Source organism: Rhipicephalus microplus, unplaced genomic scaffold (genome assembly GCF_043290135.1).
Source record: "Rhipicephalus microplus isolate Deutch F79 unplaced genomic scaffold, USDA_Rmic scaffold_17, whole genome shotgun sequence".
Classification (NCBI taxonomy): Eukaryota; Metazoa; Arthropoda; class Arachnida; order Ixodida; family Ixodidae; genus Rhipicephalus; species Rhipicephalus microplus.
The window spans coordinates 2,660,730-2,673,627 of NW_027464590.1; the positions used below are offsets into that span (position 1 = coordinate 2,660,730).

At 46.8% G+C, this 12,898-nt stretch overlaps 1 long non-coding RNA gene across 1 annotated transcript; it reads left to right on the top strand.

Moving 5' to 3' along the window:
• The first annotated feature begins 9,479 nt into the window (after positions 1–9,479).
• Positions 9,480–12,721, top strand: LOC142785018 (uncharacterized). The gene is made up of 3 exons (XR_012888821.1): positions 9,480–9,791; positions 10,757–12,279; positions 12,427–12,721. It is a non-coding gene; the product is annotated as an uncharacterized LOC142785018 (long non-coding RNA).
• The last annotated feature ends 177 nt before the right edge of the window (positions 12,722–12,898 follow it).

Genomic DNA, 12,898 nt, shown 5'->3' on the forward strand with positions numbered 1-12,898 from the left:
GAGGTGTCAATCGGAGCAAAGTAACTGCACCAGATAACACTATATATTATTAGGATGTCGGGTTTTACATCACATGAATTTTCATTGGGTTATTTAGAAACGCACCGGCAGAATAACACTAGTGTTTCTCTTTTTTTTCATTAATCTCTGATCATATTTTTGGGCAAGGAGTGAGAATATTTTCCGCATTGTCACGCACAGCAGCTTAAAACCACGCTGCCACCAATACTCTACCTCGTTTAAAACTACATTGCACATGCCACGATGTAAATTGAATAGATTTACATCCACGCCATGCAAATATTTCTCAAAGTGCCAGTAACCATGTGCACTCGAACCATTCGCTTTCGAAAAAGATCAGCTTTTTTTTATGGCTGCCGTCTATGTGGGTTAAGCCCACTGCGTGCCAGTCACGTCTCTCGGTACTCTAAACAAAGTTTCTCCATTTATCCAACTACGGCGAGCAAATTTTCACACTATGAGCAGTGACCCTTCTGCGACCCCCTTCTTTCAAGAACTGTGATTTTAGACCATAGCAATGCAGAAATTTCTGTCAAATGAATGCCGACACGCAGCTCTGCATTGCAGAAAGATGCCCCCGGAGTAACTTTCTTGCCAACCAGCACCTGCTCCGATAGAGTGTGTGGGGGGTGGGGCACCTGCAGTGACGTCACATTGTTTACAAACAGGGAGAGGTCTACTATTAGCATGCATTCTCTCACATCGGCTCAATGCGATGAAGCCGCTTATGCCTAAGCATCAGAGTTGTATCTAGGTGCTCACAAAGTTAGGACAAACTTTCAGCACTGCTGGCCGAGAAGTTATCTACGAACGTTACCATCCGGCATCTGATTCACCTTGCGAGGCCAGGGCGTGTACTAGTACGCCAAAAAACTACACCTGTCGGCAAAATCGCAACTCAAACGCATGTCTGGCAATCTTTGCACTTTCGCTTGCCTCGGCTACACATCAATGTAACCTTGAGAGGCTTGCGGAATTCTCCAACTTCAACCTTCACGGTCCACTTCCGGCGACAGTGGTCCAACTATATGTCACGCGTACGAGTTTGACTCTCAGTGAATGTAGGCCATTGGCTTATCGGCCGAGGGCGTCGTATGTGGCGTCGGCGCTTCTGCGTTTACTAATAAGTGATACCGAGGAGTAAGAATCACTATGACTGTACAGTAGAACCTTGTAATCTTTTAGTTTTAATAACTACTGTTTCTTGCGTATGCTGTCCGCACAAAGAGTGGTAAGCGTCGATGCGACGCGCTTTCAGCCAACGACGCAGCCCACATGGGCCACTAACGAGAGCCACCGGGTGCAATCGCCGGCACTTCGATGACTCATACGTCCAAACACAGGCTTGTCGTTCGGTGTGCGTTCATGTAGTAACATGATCCAACACATTCGTGCACATGCAACTTGTTTTTTAGCAATTAGCTATGTATAACTTGGAGTCTTAGCTTTAGCGGCATGTCATGCATGCATGGCAACTGTTTTCAAGTTATGAAGGCAAAACGTTTAGTCTGAATAGAAAGTCACATCTGTGTTCAAACTGCAACCCGTGAAACAGAACGGCGTCTTCTCTTTGCACCAGTTTACTACGCAGCGAGTGTGGTGTGATATGGCGTCGTGGTAGATTACTTGCCTAGTATAGGCTAGATTTTTAAGGCCAGATTTTAGGGGCGAAGCTCCTTATAGCGGCACCTGTTTGTCCCTCGCAGTGATAGTAGTAGTCGTAGCGGGTAACCAGTCTTACATTTTGACCTCCAAAGTGGTGCCGGTGACAGATTTCTTCTGTGCGTTGTTGAACAATGAAAAATTCGCAGCGTGCGCGTTAACTAAAAGCCAAATTATCCTGTCTCTCATTCCCCCTTAGCAGCCATTTACCTGTACATTGAGCACTATCTGAGAAGAAAGAATTGCTACGTTATATTCGCTGGGCATAACCTCCTTGGTTTTATAAAGGTTTAGCGAGCGTTGGGCCGTAGTGAAATGAATACAGTGAACCAGTATATACCATGAAACCGAGATGGTTAAGGTGGGAAGTAGACACGAAGCGCAAACCGTAGGAAAGTGTGCGTGTGTCACCTCTCGTTTAGTCCTTGGAATGAGCACTGGAAGGCGGTGCATATGCGAAATATATGATGAAAAGATGTGAGATGGTGGTACTTGGAGTGTTGAATAGATGGACGAACGGACACACAGACAGATGCATGAACGGACTCATGGATGGCTGCACCGACGAATGGACGCATGGACGGACGCAGGGGCGGATGCATGGACGAACGCAGGGACGGACGCTTAGATGGACGTGCGGAAGTACGAACAGACGCACGCACGGACAGGCGAATGGACGCACGGTGGTCACACAGACGGACAATGACGGACGGAAGCAAGAACGAATGGACGGACGGATGCTTTGCCCCACTCTCCATCATTCACTCCGTGGATATGCTGCCATTTTTTTCTTCATTATATGTGTAGAACCTCTACCTTAACCTAGTGGCAATTTCTCTGTGCCGTAAAAGAAATCTTGGCCACGTGTTCGCAGTAGCTGCTGTTCTTTGCTTCGAAGGAGTCGCTGTAGGTTCTCCAGGAACGAAACTTCATGATGACAAAACTATGAATTTTTAAATGCGAAATATTTCTTAGAGAACTTCGGCAAGTTTGAGCATATCTATCTATCTATCTATCTATCTATCTATCTATCTATCTATCTATCTATCTATCTATCTATCTATCTATCTATCTATCTATCTATCTATCTATCTATCTATCTATCTATCTAGCTGCTTATGACTTTTGGTTCTCCTGGCCATTTCAATAATGGGATTGACACCAAACTTGGTATGGCATAACATGACTGTATGAAGAACATATTTGTCTAGTTATGACATGAAAATCACGATATGTATGCCACTAATGTCATGATTACATTTCATGGTCCTGCAGCTCTTGCGGTCGTTTCGTTCACATGACATGTTGCAAAACTGGTACAGTATGGCATGATAGCGTGGCAAACACAAACGACAGACCCCAACATGAACATCATGACATGCGTGTCCTGTAACAATATGACCACATGCCATGCTCATGATGCGCTCGCGGCCGTTTCGCTAGCGTCACATATACCAAATTTGGTATTGCAGTACGTAAATAGATGACGAAGGTATGTGACTGGTGTAAACATGATAAACATGAGACGCGTGTCACGTGACAACATGACTACATGCCACGCTCATGATGCGCTCGAGGCCGTTTCGCTAGCTTTACATGTACAAAACTCGATATTACGCGACGCGAACGGACGACATACGTAAATGACACATCTAAACATGATAATCACGACGTGCATGTCATTTAACGACATGACTACATGCCACACTGACGATGCTCTCGCGGTCGTTTCGCTAGCTTCACATATCCCCAATTTGGCATTACGTGACGCCAATAGATGACGAAAGTACGTGCCTGGTACAAACATGATAATAATGAGATGCCTGTCATGTGAGAACATGTATGCACGACACAGTCAAGGCGCCAATACATTTCGACGTGACGCGGTGTGCGTGTTCGCCGGCGTTCATTTCGCCGTGTCACGCTGGCATTGCCACGCCAGGCGCCGGTCCTGCCATATATTCGCAGGCGCGCGCCGTGCTGCGTTGCTTTGACGCATGCGCGTTTCAGCGCGTCCGGCATCCCTCCGTCACGAAAAGATGGAAACGCAGTGTTCTCTGGGTAACGCATCGGCACGTAATGCAGCATGTCGCATTTTGCACCAGTTGCCGCCGGGCCGCATCGACGGACGCTGGTCGTACCTGGCGTCAGACTATGGAGTGGTCGCTTTCCGCTCACGTAGACTACGCTGTGCCACGACAACAGCTGCTCCTCGCCGCGACGCTGGTGCCACTTAACTCCATGTGACTCGCCCACGTTGAGCCCTACCTTCAGAAACCGCAGCAGTGTTAACCATAGAAGTGGTCGAAGTCGAAAGAACTGAGATCGCCCCAAAAGACGCCACCCTCGAAGCCGGATGGATCTCTAGCCACCGAAACAAGCAACGCAAGCATGCCTCGAACGCTCCGGCATTGCCAACTGGCCAGGGAAACGCGTCCGATACCCCAATGCTGAACGGATCTGCCCAGCGTCTCTCTCGCAAACCCAGGCAACCACGTCTGCCAGATGATCACGTAAAAGTTGTGATTCGCCCGAGGGACGGCCTTAATCTCTCCAAAGTGAGAGAAGCACAACTACGCAATGCTATTCTACGCGAAGTGGATCGGCACGCAACGCTACTCAAAGAGGACATTTACTGCACATGCGTTGAAGCTAATCTCATCGTAGTAAGCACACCTCAACTATCCAACGCAAAAATTTACAGTCGGATCTCCAAACTACAAGTAAAAACTGAAACCTATCACGTTCGAGCCTATGTTCCTTCCCCTGAGAACAGAGCAAAGGGAGTGATCCACAATATTCCCCCCTACGGCTTCCCTGAAGACATCTCAGCAAGTCTTGTTCATGACCGCAGCACCACGATACTACAAGCTCGCCGAATGGGAAAGACAAACACGATACTCATTGTATTCGATGGCGACCAAGTCCCTTTCTATGTCTACTATCGAGGAGCCGAATACAAATGTTACCTACATAAGAAGCGCACCGAAGTCTGCGACAAATGCGGGGCAGTCGGCCACCGCTAGGATGTCTGCCCCAAACCAAATGCCGTAATCTGCACGCTGCGTGGCACAGCCAACCCTGCTACTGCTTATTCATGCACCCTTAAGTGTCTTCTGTGCGGCCAAGCCCACCATACAGGTGACTCAACGCTACCAGACACCTCGCCTTCTCATTTATCGTCGCCAAGAAAAAGCTAAGCTCCAACAACAACAGTACCTCTCAACCATGATTTCCACGCAACATGCTCATCCGCAACGCCAAGAGGTCAACCCTAGCGACACCCGCTTCCGCAGTACCTGTCCAACATCGAAGCGTCGTGGCTCAAGCAGCCGATCAAAGCAGCGACGCAAGAATCAGCCCCAGGAGTTCCGATTGGGATCTGCGGCACCCGAGGCTTCACATGGTCCCCCCCTTCAGCAGCGGCAACCCAGTCTCACCCTCGCCACCCCTACGGTTATCTGGGCTAGCATTGCCTCCCAACCTGCTCATATACATAATACAGCATCTACAAGTACACACACGACCACACCTAATAAGGAAACCATGTTAAGTACTATCACAAAGGAGCTGCGTTCACTCCGTACGTTAGTACAAGAACTTCGCGTTGAAAACTCTGCTCTTCGGAAACAACTTGCCCAGCAACCTCCGTCTTCTTCTTTGATTCACGCTGCTGACCTCCACGTCAATACCACCCCCACCCCTTACCCCCTAAACGAAAGGCTCCAGACACAGAAGAACCAGCCACACCATCGTCGCAACCACCTACCGCCTCAGCACCCATTTTGCCTGTAGAATCTGTACCGCAGCAGCAACTCCACGAGACGATTCAGACCGTACTTGAATGGCAGTTACCGATAATGCTTGAACAGACCATCGCGCAAACACTAGAGCGATCCCTCGATTCAATCCTCACAGCAAAGTTAGAGCACCAACTCACCTTAATGCTCGACGGAAAGTTGGAAGCCCGAGTGACAATTATCCAGAACAACCTTGAAGCCACACTTTCGAGTCTTCTTGCCAGCTACAATAGCACAGTCAGGGAGCTTGAGCACTTTACACATCGCTCTCGCTCACACTCGCATCAGAAGCCTTATGGCCGCATTAACCAAGATGGCCGTGAGTAATCCACACACTCAGTACAGCATGTGGCAGTGGAACTGCCGTAGCTACCGCCGTAAGAGGAGCGTGCTACAACAATTTCCATCCACACTCAAAGAAATGAGATACACCAGATATTATTGCTTTACAGGAATCAGGCAGACAGGCTAAGCTGGTCGGATACGACTCCTTTACGGCTACTCAAGCCCCTGACAGTCGCAAAGTCCTTACCACCCTCGTGAAACGAAATATCCCTGTAATTCAACACCCCTCGCTCTCTGATACAGTGCCACACATTATATTGGAAATCCTCTCTTCATCTCGCCGGACATCCACCAGTATGTTCTTGGTCAATGTTTACAGCAGCCCACGACAACCACATCGCTTTCACAAGCTCCTACCTTATGTCAAAAAGTTGGCAAGAATTTCCCCCCTTCACGTGGTAGGGGATTTTAACGCTCCCTCACCCACTTGGGGCTATATTCACGACACCAAAAAAGGGCGAATGCTGTGGCAAGACATTCACAATCTTGGCTACTTCATCACCAACCCGGCATACCCTACGCGGCTAGGCAACAGAGTTGCCAGAGACACCACTCCTGACCTCACTTTTACTGCGAACATTACGCATGCAGAGTGGTCCAACCTTCATGAACATCTAGGCAGCGACCACTGCATAATACAAACGATTGTTAAGGCTGACCCGCAGCGCAGAAAATCCAAACAGCTTGCCCTCGTAGACTGGGATGTCTTCCGTGAATTGTGGGCAACGGCCTCTTCAGAATCTGCCAACTCGATCGACCAATGGACAGCTTCCTTACTACGAGACGTTAAGCGTGCTACCAAGACTCCCACAGAAGAAGCCGTAGGCGACACGGTAGACACTACGATGCTGCACATGTGGGAGGCCCTCGCTGGTCGGCGCAAGCGCTATAACTCCAACAAACTGAACCGCTCTATACGCAAACGCAATGCTATATTAACGCGTCAAATTGAAGATTACGCTTTTCAACTCTCCCGCCAGAAGTGGCATCAGCTTTGTAACGTTATTGAACGCTTACCTAACGTGCCCAAAACGTGGAATATTCAACGTAGTATGATAGAACCAACATCGACAAAAACTGCTCAGCGCCACTCCTTAAACACCGCTCTGCACAATTATCTAGGTACCAATGAAGACCTTATCCAAGACCTATCTAGTCGGTACATTGTCAGTGCTACTTCGGTTGATCTCCCATGCTACAATGGGGTGGATAATCCAGCCCTCGATTCCCAGATAACAAAAGCGGAAGTGAGGTCCGCAGTTTTACAACTGAGACCCCAAACAGCGCCTGGCCAGGATAAAATTACGAATAAAATCTTACGAAACCTGGAAAAAGAATCACCTAAAACGCTCACATCTTATCTGCAAATAGTTTGGGAGTCGGGAGAAATACCAACAACATGGAAAACCGCCACAGTCATTCTGATACCTAAACCAGAAAAACCACTCTCTATCGAGAACCTTCGGCCAATATCTCTCACATCCTGTGTCGGCAAGGTACTCGACCATGTTATTCACACTCGACTACAAAGGTACACGGAAGAACATGCCCTCTAGCCGGATACAATGCTCGGATTCCGCCCTAAACTTTCGACACAAGACGTGATGCTGCAACTGAAGAGTCACATTATCGACGGTGAAGACGGCTCTTGGTATCGGACACGTGCTATTCGGGGGCTAGACCTTACCAAGGCTTTTGACAATGTGCTACATTCATCCATCCTTGCCGCCCTCGCCACGCTCAACATAGGCGCCCGTACCTAACGCTACATCCGCAACTTTTTAACGGACAGGACAGCCACACTCTCGGTCAACGATTTGCCTGCACCCTTCATCACTCTCGGTGGGAAAGGGAACCCACAGGGGTCAGTCCTCTCTCCAATCCTTTGCAACCTGGCCATGCTTCACCTTCCGCCACTTCTAGAAGATATCCCCCACCTCCAACACAGCATATACGCGGACGATATCACCTTGTGGATTGCCAGAGGTAGTGACGGAGAGATACAAGATGCACTTCAATTGGCGATTGATAGAATCACAACTTACGCTGAACAACGAGGATTGTCCTGCTCGCCCAAAATGTCAGAGTCACTCGTCTATCGACCTAGATCTCCCTACAACAGAGACCTTCCCACAATAAATCTGCATGTGCAACATCACCCTATACGAACAGTTTATATCATTCGCGTATTGGGCTTCCGCATTCAGCAGAACGGCGGCGATTCGGAAACGATGACACTACTACACCATCATGTCTATCAGACTACTATGCTCATCTCCCGCATCGCCTATAAACAACACGGCATGAAAGAGGCCAATCTCATACGACTGGTGACCGTCTTCTCCATAAGCAGAATCCTTTACGTTGCTCCATTTATGAAACTTACACTGACTGACAAGAAAAAACTAAACATAATGATCAGGCACTGCTACAAGTGCGCGCTGCATCTCCCCATGTCTTCGCCCAATGCGAAACTCAATGACCTAGGACTTCACAATACTATAGACGAATTCATTGACGCCCAACGTATATCGCACTATGAACGATTAGGCCAAACTCCTGCAGGACGTCATCTCATGTGCGCACTCAGCATACCTTACGTCTCCCAGTTTGGCCAGAAACTCCCACTTTCTTCGGACTTTCGCGACTTTTTCTTGATTCCCCCCATACCACGCAATATTCACCCTGAAAATAACGTGGAAAGACGAGTAGACCACGTCAAGCAACTAGGCAAGCGTTACGCGAAAGCCACGTACGTGGCGTATACACTCTAAGCCAAAAATGGCCAAAATGGGAGCAACGGCTCTTTTTACTCCTTCAGACCGACTGTTACTCTCCGAAAAGACCAAGCGGAACAAGATGGCCGACTTGTTCGAGAATGGGGGAGCAACTGTATTCATCTTAAGTTTGTAAGGGAGCAACGGAAGGAGGAACCGCTGTAAATGCTCTCGTCACGCAACGGTTACTCCCCGGCAGGACACCGCACACAACTATGCATGCCGCCCACATTGATATTTATGGGCCAGATTATTGTTTGTTCTGTGTGCCAAACTTCACCAAGCCAAAACAGTGATTTATTTTAGCATCCGTAGATAATAAGATAGCAGCGCTGGCTGAACACAGAAGGCCTGATAATACAGTACGGAAATACCTAACACACGCAGCAGCAGAATGGAGAGTTGGCACGTCAAAGCGGACCGAATGCCGAAACACGTGCAAAACAACGATAAGAAAAGCCTAGACACGCCGTTCGTCCGCGAAATAAGGGCGTCAAAGTCGATCAAGCACCGAAACACGTGCATAAGGAGCCCCCCCCCCCCGCCCAGATATATCGGAGAAGAAAAAAAAGAAAAGCGGACCCAGACGCGCTTCTCATCAGCCATACACTTAGTAGCACGCTTCACCGTGTAGTTTGAGGGCAGAATGACAAATCTGCGCCATCTGCGCCCGCACGACAAAAGTGGCGCTGGTGTAGCAAACGATGTAAGTTACAAAGTAATTTTTATTCAGTGTTTATGTTGACTAGCACTAAATAAAAATTACACTCAACTTTTTATATTTATTTATGAGTTTTAGTGTACCTCAGTGTTTTTTTTATAATTGTATTAGGAGAACACACTGAAATTATTGCGCTGACGCCTGTGCTGCCACTGCTGGACGTTTTTTTTTTCGGCGCAACTAGGTTCCCGTTCGCACTACTTACTCATTTTCATATGGTCTGTGGTTGGCGAGCACATGGACGGGCGAGCTTTTGAGCTATGTTTTGATCGTGTGTGTGGGCCGCAGATTTGCGTTTCTGCTTATTCGTGATGAAGGTTAGTGTATATTTATCTTTATGGAGCGCGAAGTAGTTGTGGATTTTGCTGCTGGGTGGAACAAACACATCGTAAACACGTCTTCAGCTATCTGCAAGCCTGTTCGCTCGTCGGACAAAGGACCGGGCACGCATCAATCAGCGTGCAGGTGAGTGGCATTTCCAGTAACATTTAATGCTCTTACAATACATTGTTGAGTGGTTGCGCTATTGAAAGAGAAATAATTTGCTCTTATTCACCGTATCCATTGCTAGCCGTATCGGACTAAATTACCTCTATTACCGCCTGCATACCCTCTTGCTTCCCCTGTCACCACTGCAGTGCCAGTGTACTTTTGCAGTTAAAAGTTCATTTCCACAACACTACCTCGCTTGAAAAAACATTGGGGCGGGGTTGTAGCTGCATTCATACTGGCACTTTTCTACCATTGGCTTTATGTAATGTTAACGGCTGTGTGTTGGGGCCTTGGGCCGCATTTTTTAGAGATTTAAAGTGTATGTAAATCAGTAAGTGAACAAATCATTGTCGCATCACTTCACTGGCATAGCCAGGCGGTTGCGCACAGAATTTTTTTAGGCCGGGCGTAGGGAGCCCAAATTGACGACCATATTCGCTTGCCCGGCCTATTCAGATAAGCGGACCCCCCCCCCCCCCTCCCCGCACGCCTAAAAAAAAAATCTGCCCACATCACTGCGTCACTTGCTTCACCTCTGCGCTGAACGTACTATTTTATAAGCGCACCATCAAGCGAGCAGTTTACATATTGACAGAACAATTGGAGGAGGAATGACCCAAATCTTTCAGATTTCTTTAGTGATGTAAAACCTTAGCAAAACTGAATATTGTAAAAGACAATCATAAATGCTGTATGTTCTCGTTAGCGCTGTCATTATTCTGCATCATGCAATCTTTATGCGCTGTGAAAACTTGGCATGCCGTTGAAGTCGCATATCGACGTTAATACCAATCGACGAAAATTTCGACAACCTCAATAACGCCGTTTGGGATTTGCCGCATGCACATAATTCGGCTGATTCCCACTTGGCTGTTCTTAACCTGACTTCACTGCTACCAAATGAAACAATATTTGATGCATGTCTACTTTTTTTTCAGGGATATGACACAAATTTGGTTATACTGCAGATAAAGATGCTCCCAACGATGCTAAAGTACAGAAAGCAAGTGAATTTTGGTAAGTGCAGACTTTTTGTACTACGTATATGAAAGCATCGCTTTTTAGGGGCAAACTGTGCATGTGTTGGCCAGAGAATAGTTCATTATGCCACATGGTTACACTGGCACTGACAATTCGACATGGCTCCGCTGGCCCGTGTGTGTGCTCACACTGTTACCGTTAAGATAAAATGTTTATGTTTTCATTGCAGAGATTGCTGTTTGTACTAAAAAGCCAACTGCCAAGATTTGTTTACGCTGGTACTCCTAAAAGTATGCTTTCCCTATTTACATGGATTTTGGCTTGCACAAAGCATAACACTTGGGCCTAGATTCACAACGCTGTCCATGCGCAGGCCTTCATAACAGCATTTCTTGACTTGCCTTTACCCTGTTTTCTGCAGATGTTTCGTGGGTTTAAAAGTGCCACAGCATGTTGACCTCCCCCACTCTGAAATATTCGCGTTCAAAGTTCCGCAAGAGTGGGCTTAACTTTCTTGTGCACCTCTTTGCTAGTCCAAGATACTCAAGTGTTATGCTCTTACTAGAGGTGGCAGTGTTTCTAATGTTTGTATTTCCATCACAATGACCAAGTATGCGATCTTGGCTTGACTGGTAGCACATCCTCAACAAATGTCTTTGTGACACATGTAGAAGGCAGTACAAAATAAATAGGCAGACATTCACACCGGGAGCTAACTTCTAATAATGCTTTTTTTTTGGAAACCATGGTGTGCTTATTCCAATTTGTCTAACAAGCAGTCACCTGTTTGGCCTTGAACCAACAAGACGTTGAACTAATAAAAGCTTCCCATCTTGTTGCTCTTAAATATATATGTATTGGCAAGCTATCTGTGACACTGTCAAACAAAGAATCAGAATATCTGTGCATGCCTTAAGATATATTGCTTCGTTTACATATCTCGTGGCTGTGACTCGTCAACCGAGTGAACAAATGCACCCTAGTTTTCTAAATTTAAAGCATTTTTTGAAGGTAGCACGGTCTACATTTATTTGTCTATAGTTTTGTCCAGCCGTTTGCGTCAGGTACAAAGAAATATACTGAAGATTATCATGTAGCCTCTGCAAATGGTTGCTTTCAAGCAGGCTTTGCATGCTTGGCTTGTGCCTACAGGTATTGCACAATTCAAGACGCAGCAGCGTATGATAGAACAGTAGAATCGAGAGCAACTATGTGCACGAGCTAAATAAGTATTTTAACATGAGCGGACAGTACGTGTTATTTGCCACACACATGACCTCATTTAGAATGCCCATTGGTGACTGGGCTCATAGAAATGTAACTCAGCTGTGTATAGGAAACAAGTTAACTGAACCTAAGGGTATCTTTAACTGCTACAAATATGCCTTGTTGAGGTGCTGTACATTTTCTTCCAGAATATTGCTGTCCGAGACATCATGTGAAGAGCGTCTACCACATCAGCATTTATATGGCTTGCCAAGTAACGTGTGGCCGAACCTTCCTTTTTTTCACATTTCGTTTTGCAGTAGACATCCTAGAATGTAAGCGCTGCTTCAGTGTGCGTGACTCATTGTTATGAATTGATTCTGGCATGTTTAACCTCACACTTCTATTTTTTTTCTTGCAGCAATGAGATGCTTCACATATGCCTGCGGTGACGTTCTGCTGCGCTAGCCTGATGGAAACACCAGCTGCGAAACTTGAATTCTTCAGAATTGGAGAAGTTGCCCTTCTCTCACCAATGATGACACAGACTGCCCTATGCTAGAAATTCAAGATTGTTTTTCCACGGATGACGTAGAAAACCTTTGATGTATTATGGTGTTTGTTTAGTGCTGGCTGTGGTGTGGCGAAGTCTACTTTTACGTGTGGTCACACGTCGCCTCATAAAAAGAACAATAAAGCATTTATTTTCCTTTCAATATTGTCCACTTTTTGTGTTAGACGCACCCAAGCAGTGCTCTTCCAAGGAGCTCTCGCCATGTGTTAAGCGTGTGACAAGCATACTCGAGATAAATACTCATTTCCCCAAGGAGTAACTGGAAGCATGTGCAGTTGGTTTTCGGAGAGTAACTGCAAACACGTGGGAGGAACGGTAA